The sequence below is a fragment of the Saimiri boliviensis genome, chromosome 7 (genome assembly GCF_048565385.1).
Source record: "Saimiri boliviensis isolate mSaiBol1 chromosome 7, mSaiBol1.pri, whole genome shotgun sequence".
In the NCBI taxonomy this organism is placed as follows: domain Eukaryota; kingdom Metazoa; phylum Chordata; class Mammalia; order Primates; family Cebidae; genus Saimiri; species Saimiri boliviensis.
Genome location: NC_133455.1, coordinates 93,181,658 through 93,195,343, shown reverse-complemented (window position 1 = coordinate 93,195,343; position 13,686 = coordinate 93,181,658). Strand labels below are relative to the sequence as shown.

At 42.3% G+C, this 13,686-nt stretch overlaps 1 protein-coding gene and 1 non-coding gene across 9 annotated transcripts in view; both read right to left on the bottom strand.

The window, feature by feature from the left end:
- The window catches only part of BICD1 (BICD cargo adaptor 1), a 289,925-nt gene that overhangs the window by 249,355 nt on the left and 26,884 nt on the right, over window positions 1-13,686 (bottom strand). The window lies entirely within an intron of this gene.
- LOC120365145 (U6 spliceosomal RNA) lies at window positions 6,268-6,374 on the bottom strand. Its single transcript, XR_005580164.1, has one exon. It is a non-coding gene; the product is annotated as a U6 spliceosomal RNA (small nuclear RNA).

The window sequence follows — 13,686 nt, the reverse complement described above, 5'->3', positions numbered from 1 at the left end:
AGTAAGGTTTAAGATAGGCAATTCTATACCACTGTGATCATGTTCGTAGAAATTCATGAACATGTTCGCCAGGCTGTATGTACAACAGAGGCATAGCAGCACTGTTCAGAATAGCCCAAACAATGAAAGCAAGTCAAAACCCATCAACCAAAAACTGGATAAACTGTGGTACAATCATACAATGGGATACTACACCACAACAAAATCAAATAACTAGCATTGTGTACAACAACCTGGAGAATCTCACACACAAAACAAACGTTAAATACAGGAAATAAAGCATGAAATAATATAGACCATATTATTCCATTCATGTAAAGTTCAAAAAACAGACAAAAACTAAATTATGTGTGACAAAGCTATTTTAAAAATCAAGTAAATGATTATGACAAGTTGTGGACAATGCTGTGTGGGACAGAGAAAGCTACGATGGACAAGGTCACAAATACGGACTGTGTGGTGCTGGTGATACTCTGTTTCCTTCATCTGGGTGGTGGCTACATGAATAGCGGCTTTATATTATTAGTTAAACTGTACATTCATGTTTGTGCACTTTTTCTGTATATATGGTATATTCCACACAAGATGTTCTTCAGAAAGGTTACACAGAATCTAAGGCTAGATGGCCTGGTAAAAGAATGACAGGAGATAGACAAAAGGCAAACAAAAATATAATGAGGAGGTCATAAGTGCTAGAAAGAAAAGAAAAGCAGGATAGGAGAACAGGTTGAGTAGAGAGGACTATTTAACAGCTTATAGCATCAGTGTCTCCAGAGTTAAGCCTCGTGGAGTGCCACTGTGAACACGGCAAAGGCAATACAAATTGAAGGCACAATGAAGTTCAAATTGTGCTGCACGCAGGTTTCATCAAGTCCACAAGAGATGATGCCTCCGACAACACCAAAAGTCCCGGACAAAGATGCGGCAGCATCAGACAGATTACGTCTAGTGTTAACAACTGAAGAAAAGAAAATAAGAAAGGCTGTCTATATTCTGAGTGCTTCATGAGAGAATAATCTTAATGTTAAAAAATTTTTTAAGGCTTAGAAAAACCAATGAAGCCCTCAAATATGGTGTGATTTTTTTTTTTTGAAATGGAGTCTCTGAGTAGCTGGAACTACAGGCGCCCACCACCATGCCCTTTTGTAGTAGAGACGGGGTTTTGCCATGTTGGCCAGACTGGTCTGAAACTCCTGACCTCAGGTGATTCGCCCACCATGGATGGCCTCCCAAAGTGCTGGGATCGAGAGAGAGAGAGAGAAAGAGAGAGAGAGAGAGAGAGAGGAGAGAGAGAGAGAGAGAGAGAGAGAGAGAGAGAGAGAATCCTTTTATCTTTTCTTTTTTTTTTGAGACAGTCTCACTCTTTTGCCTAGGCTAGAAGCGCAGTAGCACAATCTCAGCTCACTGCAACCTCCTCCTGCCAGGTTCAAGCAATTCTGCTGCAGCCTTCCCAGTAGTTGGGATTATAGGTGCCTGCCACCATGCCGGGCTGATTTTTGTATTTTTAGTCGAGATGGGGTTTCATCATGTTGGCCTGGCTGGTCTCAAACTCCTGACCTCAAGTAATCTGCCTGCCTTGGCCTCCCAAAGTGCTTGACTTACAGGCATGAGCCACCACGCCTGGCTATAAATATAATTTTATGTTGACATACTTCAACAGAGTTTCAACCAATCCTTCTTTTCCCTCCCTAATTTTTCCTTCCTATTTAAAAGGAATCCATTATCTCCTCTTTGTTCAGCAAAATGTAAAACACTGACAAGACTTATACCTTTTATTTAAAAAATAGACTATGATTGAGCCCATACATCTGATAAACTTCTGTTCATCACCTACTTACTGTGTGCTAGGCTCTGGGGAGACACAAAAACAAATGAAACAAGAATCACCAAGACTCAAGAAGCTTAAAACAAATGGGGAACAAAAGGCTAGGAAACCACTGGCTTCAGGATATTGTGGTAGGTGCTATCCAAAAAGAGTGTCCAGGCGCAGCACAGTGGCTCACGCCTATAATCCCAGCACTTTGGAAGCTGAGGCGGATGGATCATTTAAGGTTAGGAGCTCGAGACCAGCCTGGCCAACATGGTGAAACCCCACCTCTACTAAAAATACACAAATTAGCCAGGCATGGTGGTGGGAGCTTGCAGTCCCAGTTTCTCAGGAGGCTAAGGCAGGAGAATCACTTGAACCCAGGAGGCAGAGGGTGCAGTGAGCCAAGACTGCACCACTGTACTCCAGCCTGGGCAACAGAGCAAGGCTCCGTCTGAAAAAATAAAAAATAAAAAATAAAAAATAAAACTGTGTCCAAAAGAAAGGTCTCTAAATCAGATTTCTCATGGGGCATTAGAAATACAGAATTTTGTTTTTGCCGTATCTGCCATACAATCTTAGCTTAATAATAAAACACAAATTAGTCACAGGCAGACATCAGAACAAAAAAATAAATCAGAAACAGAAATTTTGAATAAGCCATAAACCAGAAAACAAGCCCTTGAATAATTCCATTTTCTTAACTTTCAGTTGATATCTTGTAAGACAGGAGTGCAACATCGAAACGCTGTCTTGTTTGAATTATAAATCTCCACTTTAAAGGGGCAGATGGAGAGCCTTATGTTCACAGAAAGCAAGCCAAGGGCTCAGAAAAGGTAACCGCTCAGCCAAAGGGAAAGACGCAGAATAGAAAACATGGTTCTGAACCTGCATGCCCTCGAAGGGTTAACAGATGCCTGACTTTGTGAGAATTTTACAGAACTGGATGTGAACCAGTGCAGAGTCCTCCAATGTGCTTTCCCTTCCAGTCACGCAAACACATACGTTCTACAGAAGAGTTCCAAGTACACCAAAAAACTCTTGAGTTTCCAATCACAGAATGTAAGTCACCACATTTCCTCTGATGTATAATATGTTGCTGATAAAGTTACTGTCTTTTTTTTTTTTAGCTCTGCTTCCTTAAACATCAAAACTACACACACGATGTATGTAATAGGAACACTGTGAAAATGAGGAGCTGCAAGTAACATTTTGTTCACCTGAAGAAACTAAAACCAGTGCTTTTTGTCTGCAGACACAGTTACTATAAACATAGAATCAAATACAGTGTGCATAAAAAAAAAAAAAAAGATTCTCTCACACTATGGCACTTCCTTCAATGGAAGCTTTCACATACCCTTTCTCAGGAAGGCAAAGAACACACATCCCGAAAACAATCTGACCAACATTCTAAATGGTTACACGATGTGAAAAATATTTTTTCAAACATATTAATAATTTAAAATATTTAAGCAGGGTGACGCGGCTCACGCCTGTAATCCCAACACTTTGGGAGGCCAAGGCAGGCGGATCACCTGAGGTCAGGAGTTCAAGACCACCCTGACCAACATGGCAAAACCCTGTCTCTACTAAAAATATAAAAATTAGCTGGGCGTGGTGGTGGATACCTGTAATCCAAGCTACTTGAGATGCTGAGGCAGGAGAATCACTTGAATCAGGGAGGTGGAGGTTGCAGTGAGCTGAGATCATGCCATTGCACTCCAGCCAGGGCAACAGAGTAAGACTCTGTCTCAAAAAAAATAAATTTTTTAATGTTTAAGTAGTAAGACACGCCACACTATTTTACCTTACTTTACACATTCAGTAAGCAAGGACATTTTTTAAAAGAAAACAGTTGGCCAGGTGCTGTGGCTCAAGCCTGTAATCCCAGCATTTTGGGAGGTTGACACGGGTGGTTCACCTAAGGTCATGAGTTCGAGACCAGCCTGGCCAGCATGGTGAAACCCTGCCTATACTAAAAATACAAAAATTAGCAGGGCTTGGTGGCGCACACCTGTAATCCCAGCTACTCAGGAGGCTGAGACAGGAGAATCACTTGAATCCAGGAAGTGGAGGTTGTGGTGTGCCAAGATCACACCACTGTACTCCAGCCTGGACAACAAGAGCAAAACTCCATCTCAAAATAAATAAATAAGTAAAAATAAAAGAAAAAAGAAGGCAGTAGACTGCCATTTCTTGTGTGCACAAGCTAGTAACACTTGAGATTACAAGTAAATTCCAGGATTTTTCATAATTTACATTCCTGATCATATGTTTCTCCTATGAACACATCCTCAGAGCAACAGCAGACTTCCAAAGGTCAGGTCTGGGAAGATTTCCAACAAAAAATGAAAACACTGTGAAATGCTTCTTGGAAAACCGGGGACTATTTTGACTTGATTTACCAGATTTCATGATGAAATTACGCATCTTACCAACAGGATAATAATATTTCTACTCTCATATTAATTATCTACAACTTATGTCATCATTCTCAGTTCATTGAACCCAGCCTTGTAGTCAGAATCAAGAGCTTGAATTCAGTTATGAGTTTACATAAAAAAGTAAAAATGACCAGGTGTGGTGGCTCACGCCTGTAATCCCAACACTTTGGGAGCCTGAGACGGGCGGATCACCTGAGGTCAGGAGTTTGAAACCAGCCTAACCAACATGGAGAAATCCCGTGTTGACTAAAAATACAAAACAAAATTAGCCAGGCTTGGTGGTGCATGCCTATGATCACAGCTACTCGGGAGGCTGAGGCAGGAGAATCGCTTGAACCCGGGAGGCAGAGGTTGTAGTGAGCCAAGATTGTGCCATTGCACTCCAGCCTGGGCGACAGACGCAAAACTCCATCTCAAGAAAAAACAAACAAGAAGTAAAATCATCATACCACAAAAATATTTGCTGATAAATTCCCCACTTGTGACTCCTCTCTTAGCTTTTTCCTAGAACCTATTCTTTCTCGCGGAATTATTCAGTCAAATAGACTAGAGGCGAGAATGCTCGGGAACAGTACAGGCAACGCAGAGTAATAGTTGAGAGGTTACGACAGGGAAAGAAGAAAGACTACACCACTCTCTCTAGATTCTTAGATTTATGGGGTGCGGGAGAAAATAAGCATATCTTCCTCACAAGACTTCAGGGAGGACAAATAAACTGAGGTTAAAGAGATGGAAAGAACATTCCAGAAAGAGATTAAGATGCAGGGAGGTATGCTTACCATGGAGAAAGGTACCAGACAGATAAGCGGACCATCTGGAAGACAGAAGGATGAGAAAAGAAGGAAGCAGATGTGCAGAGGGAGGTTTGGCTGGAGGGGTAACACAAGCATCTCTAAAGGAGAGAATGAAAAAAAAGAAGAATACCCAGGTGCAGTGGTGCACACCTGTAGTCCCATCTACTCAAAAGGCTGAGGCAGGAGGCTTTCTTAAGCCCAGGGGTTGAGTTTAATCTGGGTAACATAGCGAGACAATCTGTCTCACAAAAGAAATGAAAAGAAAAGAAAAAAAATGTTTTTGCCTGGGCATGGCTTATGCCTGTAATCCCAGCATTTTGGGAGGCCAAGGTGGGCAGATCACTTGAGCTCAGGAGTTCAAGACCAACCTGTGCAACATAATGAAACCCCATCCCTAAAAAAAAAAAAAAAAATTATACAAAAATTAGCCAGGTGTGGTGGTGCACACCTATAGTCCCAGCTACTCAGGAGGCTGAGGTGGCAGGATCACCTGACCCTGGGGAAGTCAAAGCTGCAGTTAGCTATGATCACACCACTGCACTCCAGCTTGGGCAACAGAGTGAGACCCTGTCTCAAAAACAAACAAACAAACAAAATTTTAAGGATATTCAAATCCAGTTATAACAGTCTTATTTATAGCCTTTCTTTTATTAGACCATAGTAGATGCTTATAAAAATATTGTATTTTTGTTTTATTTTTAATTCACAATAATTGTATATATATAGGGTATAATGTGATGTTCTGATATGTGTATACATTGTAGAATGATTAAATTAAGTCAATTAACATGTATTACCTTCCATACCGTATATGTGGTGGGAACATTAAAAATCTAATCTCAGCGATTTTTAAATATACATTACATTATTTACTGTAGTCACCTGCTGTGCAATAGATCTCAAAAACTTATTCTTCCTAATTAAAACTTTGTACCCTTTGACCAACATAAAAATATGGAATGCGGCTGGGCGCAGTGGCTCACGCCTTAATCCCAGCACTTTGGGAGGCTAAGGCAGGTGGATTACAAGATGAAACCCCATCTCTACTAAAAATACAAAAATTAGCTGGCTGAGGTAGAGCATGCCTGTCATACTGGCTACTCGGGAGACTGAGACTAAAGAATCACCTGAACCCAGCAGGCAGAGGCTGCAGTGAGCCAAGATCGCACCACTGCACTCCAATCTGGGTGACAGAGGTTGACTCCGTCTAAAAAAAAAAAAAAAAAATACGGACTGCTTCAGGTATTTATGTGTCATCCTTACACAGGGGCCAGACTAATCTTGCCTGTAACATTCCAATTTTAGTATATGTGCTGCCCAAGTAAGAACCAGATGTTGTATTTTTGATATTTAGGCATCTTCTAAAATATTACATTTTTATAAAATTTATCAGCCATGGAAAAATATCCACCTTTGCCAGAGCAAAGAAAGCCAGTGAAAGAAGTAATTCTTTGGGAGTATAATTATAAGCATTTAGCATTGTTTTGAACATGAGAAAAAGGAAAGCTTTCATCTAACAGACTTTCATAATCTCGAGAAATAATTCATAGGCCATTTATTTTCAGGGAAACGTGGTGCTTCTTGGAAGAAGCCCAGAGGATCCTGCTGTTAAATCAAGACCCATGCAGGAAAAAAAAATTATCCACTCCACAATAACATGGCAGGTAACACAAAGGCAGTGGGACTTCTCCAGCAGGGAGAGGTCTTCTCAATACAGGAACTCCTGCCGGCTGACTTAATTACAGCACAGTAAGGAAATCCACTACAAAGGCAGGAGCCACAGAACAGAGAGCTGCTGAGATCCACCCTAGGTAGACGGACAGATGGCTGTGCTGCTTCTCAGCTGGTATAAGACCTTCTAGAAAACTCTGAAAACTGAAACATGCCAACAAGTTTTCTGCTGCCAGTATTTTTTAAAAACTTTGTTCCCAGGCCAGGAGCAGTGGCTCACGCCTGTAATCCCAGCACTTTGGGAGGCAGAGGCAGGCAGATCACGCGGTCAGGAGATTGAGACCATCCTGGCGATGGTGAAACCCCGTCTCTACTAAAAATACAAATATTAGCTGGGTGTGGTACCATATGCCTGTAATCCCAGCTACTCAGGAGGCTGAGGCATGAGAATCGCTTGAACCCTGGAGGTGGAGGGTTGCAGTGAGCCAAGATCGTACCACTGCACTCCAGCCTGATGACAGAGCAAGACTCCCTCTCAAAGAAAAAAACAAAACAAAACAAAACAAAAAAACTCTGTGCTCACCATAAGCTAGTGTAAAAGTAATCTGAATTTGAAAGTCAATCAGCAAGTATTTACTGAGCGACGTGTAAGGGATAAGGAAAAGGTCTAAAGCAGCTTATCTAGTTCAGGGACATGGATTAAACTCTGATTTAATTTAAGGGCTTTTGACTTTTTCATCACACACACACACACACACACACACACACACACACAACTAGAGAAGAGGCCATCAAAGTACTGCCTTGAAAGTTCTCAGGGGTAAATTTACAGAAACAGACTGAGTTCATGTAAGAAACCTGGCCTTATAGACAGGAATGAGGCACTGAAACCCGTTCAATAGCAAAGGTATTTGAAAGTTTATAAAGCAGTCACCATAGCAGCCCCATGGCTTAGAGCACAAAACAGACAGCCCCCCAGATTATGAAGTCATACACACCGTTGCTAAATAACAGCACTGAGTAAATTCTATCTTGCAAAAATATTTAAAGAAAATAAAAATTTAACTACAAAGTTATAAAGAAGGACTAAGCTCTTACTGTCATACTGTTTTATGGAATTAATATACATGTAAATTTTCTGCAGGCAAACTCTACCTTCCTGGTCACTTTAAAGGATATAAATAAATCAAAATCACAAAATTCTTCAATCTTATGTAAAAATGCACAATAATGCTACCAATGCAATTTAGAATTAACTTACAATTCCCTTTGCATAGAATGTATGTTTATCTATCTATCTATCTATCTATACATACATAAATACATATACATACATACATATACAGATGCTCCTCAAGTGATGACGAGATGTATGTTCTAGTAAACCCATCATGAGTAGAAATAAGTCAAAAATACATTTAATACTATGCCTAACCTACCAAATATAGCTTACTTAGTCTCACCTACCTTAAACATGCTCAAAACACTTACATTAGCCTACATTTGGGCAAAAATTACCTAACACAAAGCCTATTTAAAAGAAAGTGTTCAATAGCTCATGTCATTTGTTGACTAGTGTATTGAAAATGAAAAACACAATAGATGGACGGGCATGCAAAATTGAAAGCGTGGCTCTTTCACACCATTGGAAAGTCAAAAAATCATTAAGATGAATCATCATGAAGTCAGGGACCACCTGCATACATACATATAAAAATACATACACATACCTATTCCTATTTAATACTCTCAACAACTCTATGAACTAAAAATGCACAGCCTGGTGAGTCTGAATGAGTTAATATACGTAAAGCACGTAGAGAGCTTCTAGCAATGTAAGTTTTGAAGTCACACTGCCTGAATGAGATTTGAGTTCCATCACTAGACAAACTAATTAATTTATCTGTGCCGCAATTTTCTCATCTAGGTAAGTGGAAATAGTAATAAAAGCCTCTACTTCATAAGCGAATGAGGTATATGCTATCTGGCATATTAAATATTTAGCACAATACCCGGTATGTGGTAGGTAATGAACACAAGAGAGCTATTTTTAAACTTCATATATTGGGCCACGCGCGATGCCTCAGGCCAGTAATTCCAGCACTTTGGGAGGCCAAGCCAGGCAGTTTGCCTAAGCTCAGGAGTCTGAGACCAGCTTGGCCAACGTGGCAAAACCCCATCTCTACTAAAAACACAAAAAATAAACTGGGAGTGCCTATAATCCCAGCTACTCAGAAGGCTGAGGCAGGAGAATCTCTTGAACCCGGGAGGTGGAGGTTGCAGTGAGCTGAGATCATCCCACTGCACTCCAGCCTGGGTGACACAAGGAGACTCTGTCACAAAAAAAAAAAAAAAAAACACAAAAACAAACAAACAAAAAATCGAAGTTTATATATTTGGTCTTCAGTAAACAGAGAATCAGAATTGAAACTCAGGTCTCCTGATAAATTTAAGAATACTTTCTACAGCGATGCTACTGGGAGCCACACAAAGGAAACACTTAATCACACTGATATGACTAAGTATCATTATGATACAGCAACAAAAGTAACATTGGTTACACATGATGACGCTAAATGCCAAAGCTTTACATGGTGTTGGAAGGTCAGGTGCTCCTTGAGAACATACACCCCACAATATGTTACTTTGTTCTTTTCTGCTATGATTCTCTTTGTAAAAAGTTATATATCTGAGTAATAAATTACTACACTAAATATCTAAGAGTACTATTTTGGGTCACAAAAGCAAAATAATTTGCTTATAAAAACAATTAATTTTAGGCTGAGTACGGTAGCTCATGCGTATAATCCCAGCACTTTGAGAGGCTGAGGCAGGCCAATCACTTGAGGCCAGGAGTTCAAGACCAGCCTGGCCATCATGGCAAAACCCTGCCTCTACTAAAAATACAAAAATTAGCGAGGTGTGATAGCGCACACCTGTAATCCCAGCTATTCAGGTGAATGAGGCACAAGAATTGCTTGAACCCAAGCAGTGGATGCCACAGTGAGCCGAAATCATACCACTATAAATAAACCACCTAACTTAAAAATACTAAATATTCAGTGAAAACTAGAGTCATGCTAAACCAAAACAGTGTTTTAGCTCTGGGTATTAAAAGCTATTTCCGGAGCCATAAAACAAAGCTGATAATATAGCTCCTAAATAAAGAACTGGAATATGGTTAGCAAAGAATCACTTCCTTAATTTCTTTTTTTTTTTTTGACACGGAGTTTTGCTCTTGTTACCCAGGCTGGAGTGCAATGGCGCCATCTCAGCTCACCGCAACCTCCGCCTCCTGGGTTCAGGCAATTCTCCTGTCTCAGCCTCCCGAGTAGCTGGGATTACAGGCACGCGCCACCATGCCCAGCTAATTTTTTGTATTTTTAGTAGAGACGGGGTTTCACCATGTTGACCAGGATGGTCTCAATCTCTTGACCTCGTGATCCACCCGCCTCGGTCTCCCAAAGTGCTGGGATTACAGGCTTGAGCCACCACGCCCGGCCTTCACTTTCTTAATTTCTTAAGAATGTTTAACTCTGGCCGGCCAGGCGCAGTGTCTTAAGCCTGTAATCCCAGTACTTTGTGAGGCCGAGGCGGGTGGATCACGAGGTCAAGATATCGAGACCATCCTGGTCAACATGGTGAAACCCCGTCTCTACTAAAAATACAAAAAAACATTAGCTGGGCATGGTGGCGTGTTCCTGTAATCCCAGCTACTCGGGAGGCTGAGGCAGGAGAATTGCCTGAACCCAGGAGGCGGAGGTTGCGGTGAGCCGAGATGGCGCCATTGCACTCCAGCCTGGGTAACAAGAGCGAAACTCCGTCTCAAAAAAAAAAAAAAAAAAAAAAAAGGAATGTTTAACTCTGGCACAAAGTGGATCAGTGAGCATGGGTGGATATCCTTAGAGAGATGAGACTAGAAGACTAAGGATCTGCGGAAGGGAAGGAAGGAAGAGATGCCCAGTCATCTCTCTTTTCTCTCTAGTCTCTCTCTCCTAACTCTTGAAATTCACTCATTAATGCATGTACTTATCAAAATGGCATGTCAATACCCTGAGCAGCCGCTCAGGACAGGACTCCTGCGTGACTACAATACTGATCCCCCAACCTCTCCTCTGCCCTGAACCTGCCTTAGCTGCTCTCTGTCATTTTATCTACACTGGACAGGACCTGTCCATTTCTTATCCTCCTGCCAATTATGTTCGCCCATGTCTGGACCTGGCTGGCTGTTCCCTGCAGCCCCTGGCTGGTTCCCTACCCTAAGAGTGATGCATCCAGAGGCACTAAAGGGTTAGCTCCACGGGCCCCATCCCTGCATTTGTCCCATGAAGGGGCTCACAATCCTCATTTTCTGGGTTTGGGTAACGTTAGAAAAATACACCCCGACCCAGCACCATTCCTTTTTGCTTCTGATTTGGAGCTCTACACCAGAGCCTTAGTTCTGGTCAGTTGTTAAGTAATATTTAACAGTATAACGTTCAGAACTGCATGACATCTACACAGTGTCCAATAAAGAAAGAGGAAGCCGGGCCAGGCACAGTGGTTCACGCCTGTATTTCTAGCACTTTGGGAAGCTGAGGTGGGCGGATCACGAGGTCAGGAGATCAAGACCATCTTGGCCAACATGGTGAAACCCTGTCTCTACTAAAAATACGAAAATCAGCTGGGCCTGGTGGCGCGTGCCTGCAGTCCCAGCTACTCACTAGGCTGAGGCAGGAGAATAGAACCGCTTGAACCAGGGAGGCGGTGGTTGTTGCAGTGAGCTGACGTCGTGCCACTGCACTCCAGCCTGGCGACAGAGCAAGATTCTGTCTCAAAAATAAAATAAAATGAAAGAGAAAGCCATGGTCCCTACCTTCGAAAAAGATAAATGCCACATAGGTGCTTGGTGATACAAAGTTGAATAAGACAAACAGAATCTGGTGGAGAAAACAGACCTGAAAATCAACAATCACAAAACAGCAAAACAGTGGAACATTACAGTTGCCGCAGCCTTTACGGGGGAACATGGAGGGGCACCAGCTAAACAATGTATACTTTGGACAAGTCATATGCCAGTTACTCCTGCGTATATGATCTAACACAAAAATAACCATCAGTCCTTTACTGTTTGTTAGATGAAGAAACAGACTCCGAGACAGAAGAGGCAGCGCTGAGAATGCAGGTCTGGGGTTTTTGTAATGCACTATGATCCTCCTTCATGCTTCCCTTTCTCCCCCTCTACCTTCCTTCCTCCTTTCCTTTCCTTTCCTAGAAGGGCAGGAAGAGTGTCAGCATCTCGATCAAAAGTCAAAACTCGGCCGGGCGCGGTGGCTCAAGCCTGTAATCCCAGCACTTTGGGAGGCCGAGGCGGGTGGATCACAAGGTCAAGAGATCGAGACCATCTTGGTCAACATGGTGAAACCCCGTCTCTACTAAAAATACAAAAAAAATAGCTGGGCATGGTGAGGCGTGCCTGTAATCCCAGCTACTCAGGAGGCTGAGGCAGGAGAATTGCCTGAACCCAGGAGGCGGAGGTTGCGGTGAGCCGAGGTCGCGCCATTGCACTCCAGCCTGGGTAACAAGAGCGAAACTCCGTCTCAAAAAGAAAAAAAAAAAAAAAAAAAAAGTCAAAACTCACATGTCAACAGATAAGTGACAGATGATATAAATGAGGGAGGAACAGACAGTGAGATAATACAAATGAGATGGAATGGTAGGGACTCTGGTGAACTAGAGATGCATGCTCTTTCTAAAAAAAAAAGGTGGCCGGGCATGGTGGCTCACGCCTATAATCCAAGCACTTTGGAGGCCAAGGTGGGCAGATCACCTGAGGTCAAGAGTTCAAGACCAGCCTGATCAACATGGTGAAACCCCATCTTAAAAAAAAACAAAAAAAGAAAGAAAGAAAGGTGAAGCTGCAGTGATTCATGACTGCAATCTCAGCACTTTGGGAGGTCAAGGCAGAAGATCGCTTGAGTCCAGAAATTTAAGACCAGGCCAGACAATATAGCAAAGTGTTGTCTCTACAAAAAACTTAAAAATTTGCCAGGTGTGGTGACATACACCTGTAGTTCTAGGTACTCGGGAGGCTGAGATGTGAGGATGACTTAAACCCAGCAGGTCTAGGCTGCAGTGGGCTGTATTCATCTCACTGCACTCCATCCTGGGCGACAGAGCAAGACCCTGTCTCAAAAAAACAAAAGCCAAGTGCGGTGGTTCCTCCCAGCACTTTGGGAGGTAGAGGTGGGCAGAACACCTGAAGCGAGGAGTTCAAGACCAACCTGGACAACATGGCGAAATCATGTCTCTACTAAAAATACAAAATGCACATGGTGGTATGCAACTGTAACCCCAGCTACTCAGGAGGCTGAGGCAGAAGAATCATTTGAACCTGGGAAGCAGAGGTTGCAGTGAGCCGAGATCGCACCACTACACTCCAGCCTGTGCAACAGAGCAAGACTCCATTTCTAAAAATAAAAATAAAAAATTGGGGAAAGAGTGAAGAGGGAAGAAGGGAGAGGAGGACTCATTCAGCTCCACCCTCTGATACCACACAGAAATGTGGGCCCAAGGCTCTGTAAAATCTTCATTTTTTGAGACTGGCCTGAAATCCAGTTTATATGATTCTCCTTGAAAAAAGCAGAAAAAAGCAGATTCCTAAATCAAAATGTTGATAAATCACCAGGGCTGACTGTGGCCATGGGATGCCAGCTCGCAATATCTGCTGTAGACCAAAGGTGGTCAGGCTTGCTGGCATTGCTCCCGTCACTATGGTGTTTCACTTAGAGAGTTTAACAACCAAGCAGTCACTGCAAAATGAACCACAGGACTGTGCAACTACTGTTATCAAGACTTTATTCTAATTCTGAGGTATTAAGGAGAGAGGCACAATGACAGAGTCATGGTGCTGAAAACACCTGACTCACTTCCTTGACATCTCTACCAAGTAGCTTTTTGGCCTCTGCTTAAACATCATGATGAGCCAGCA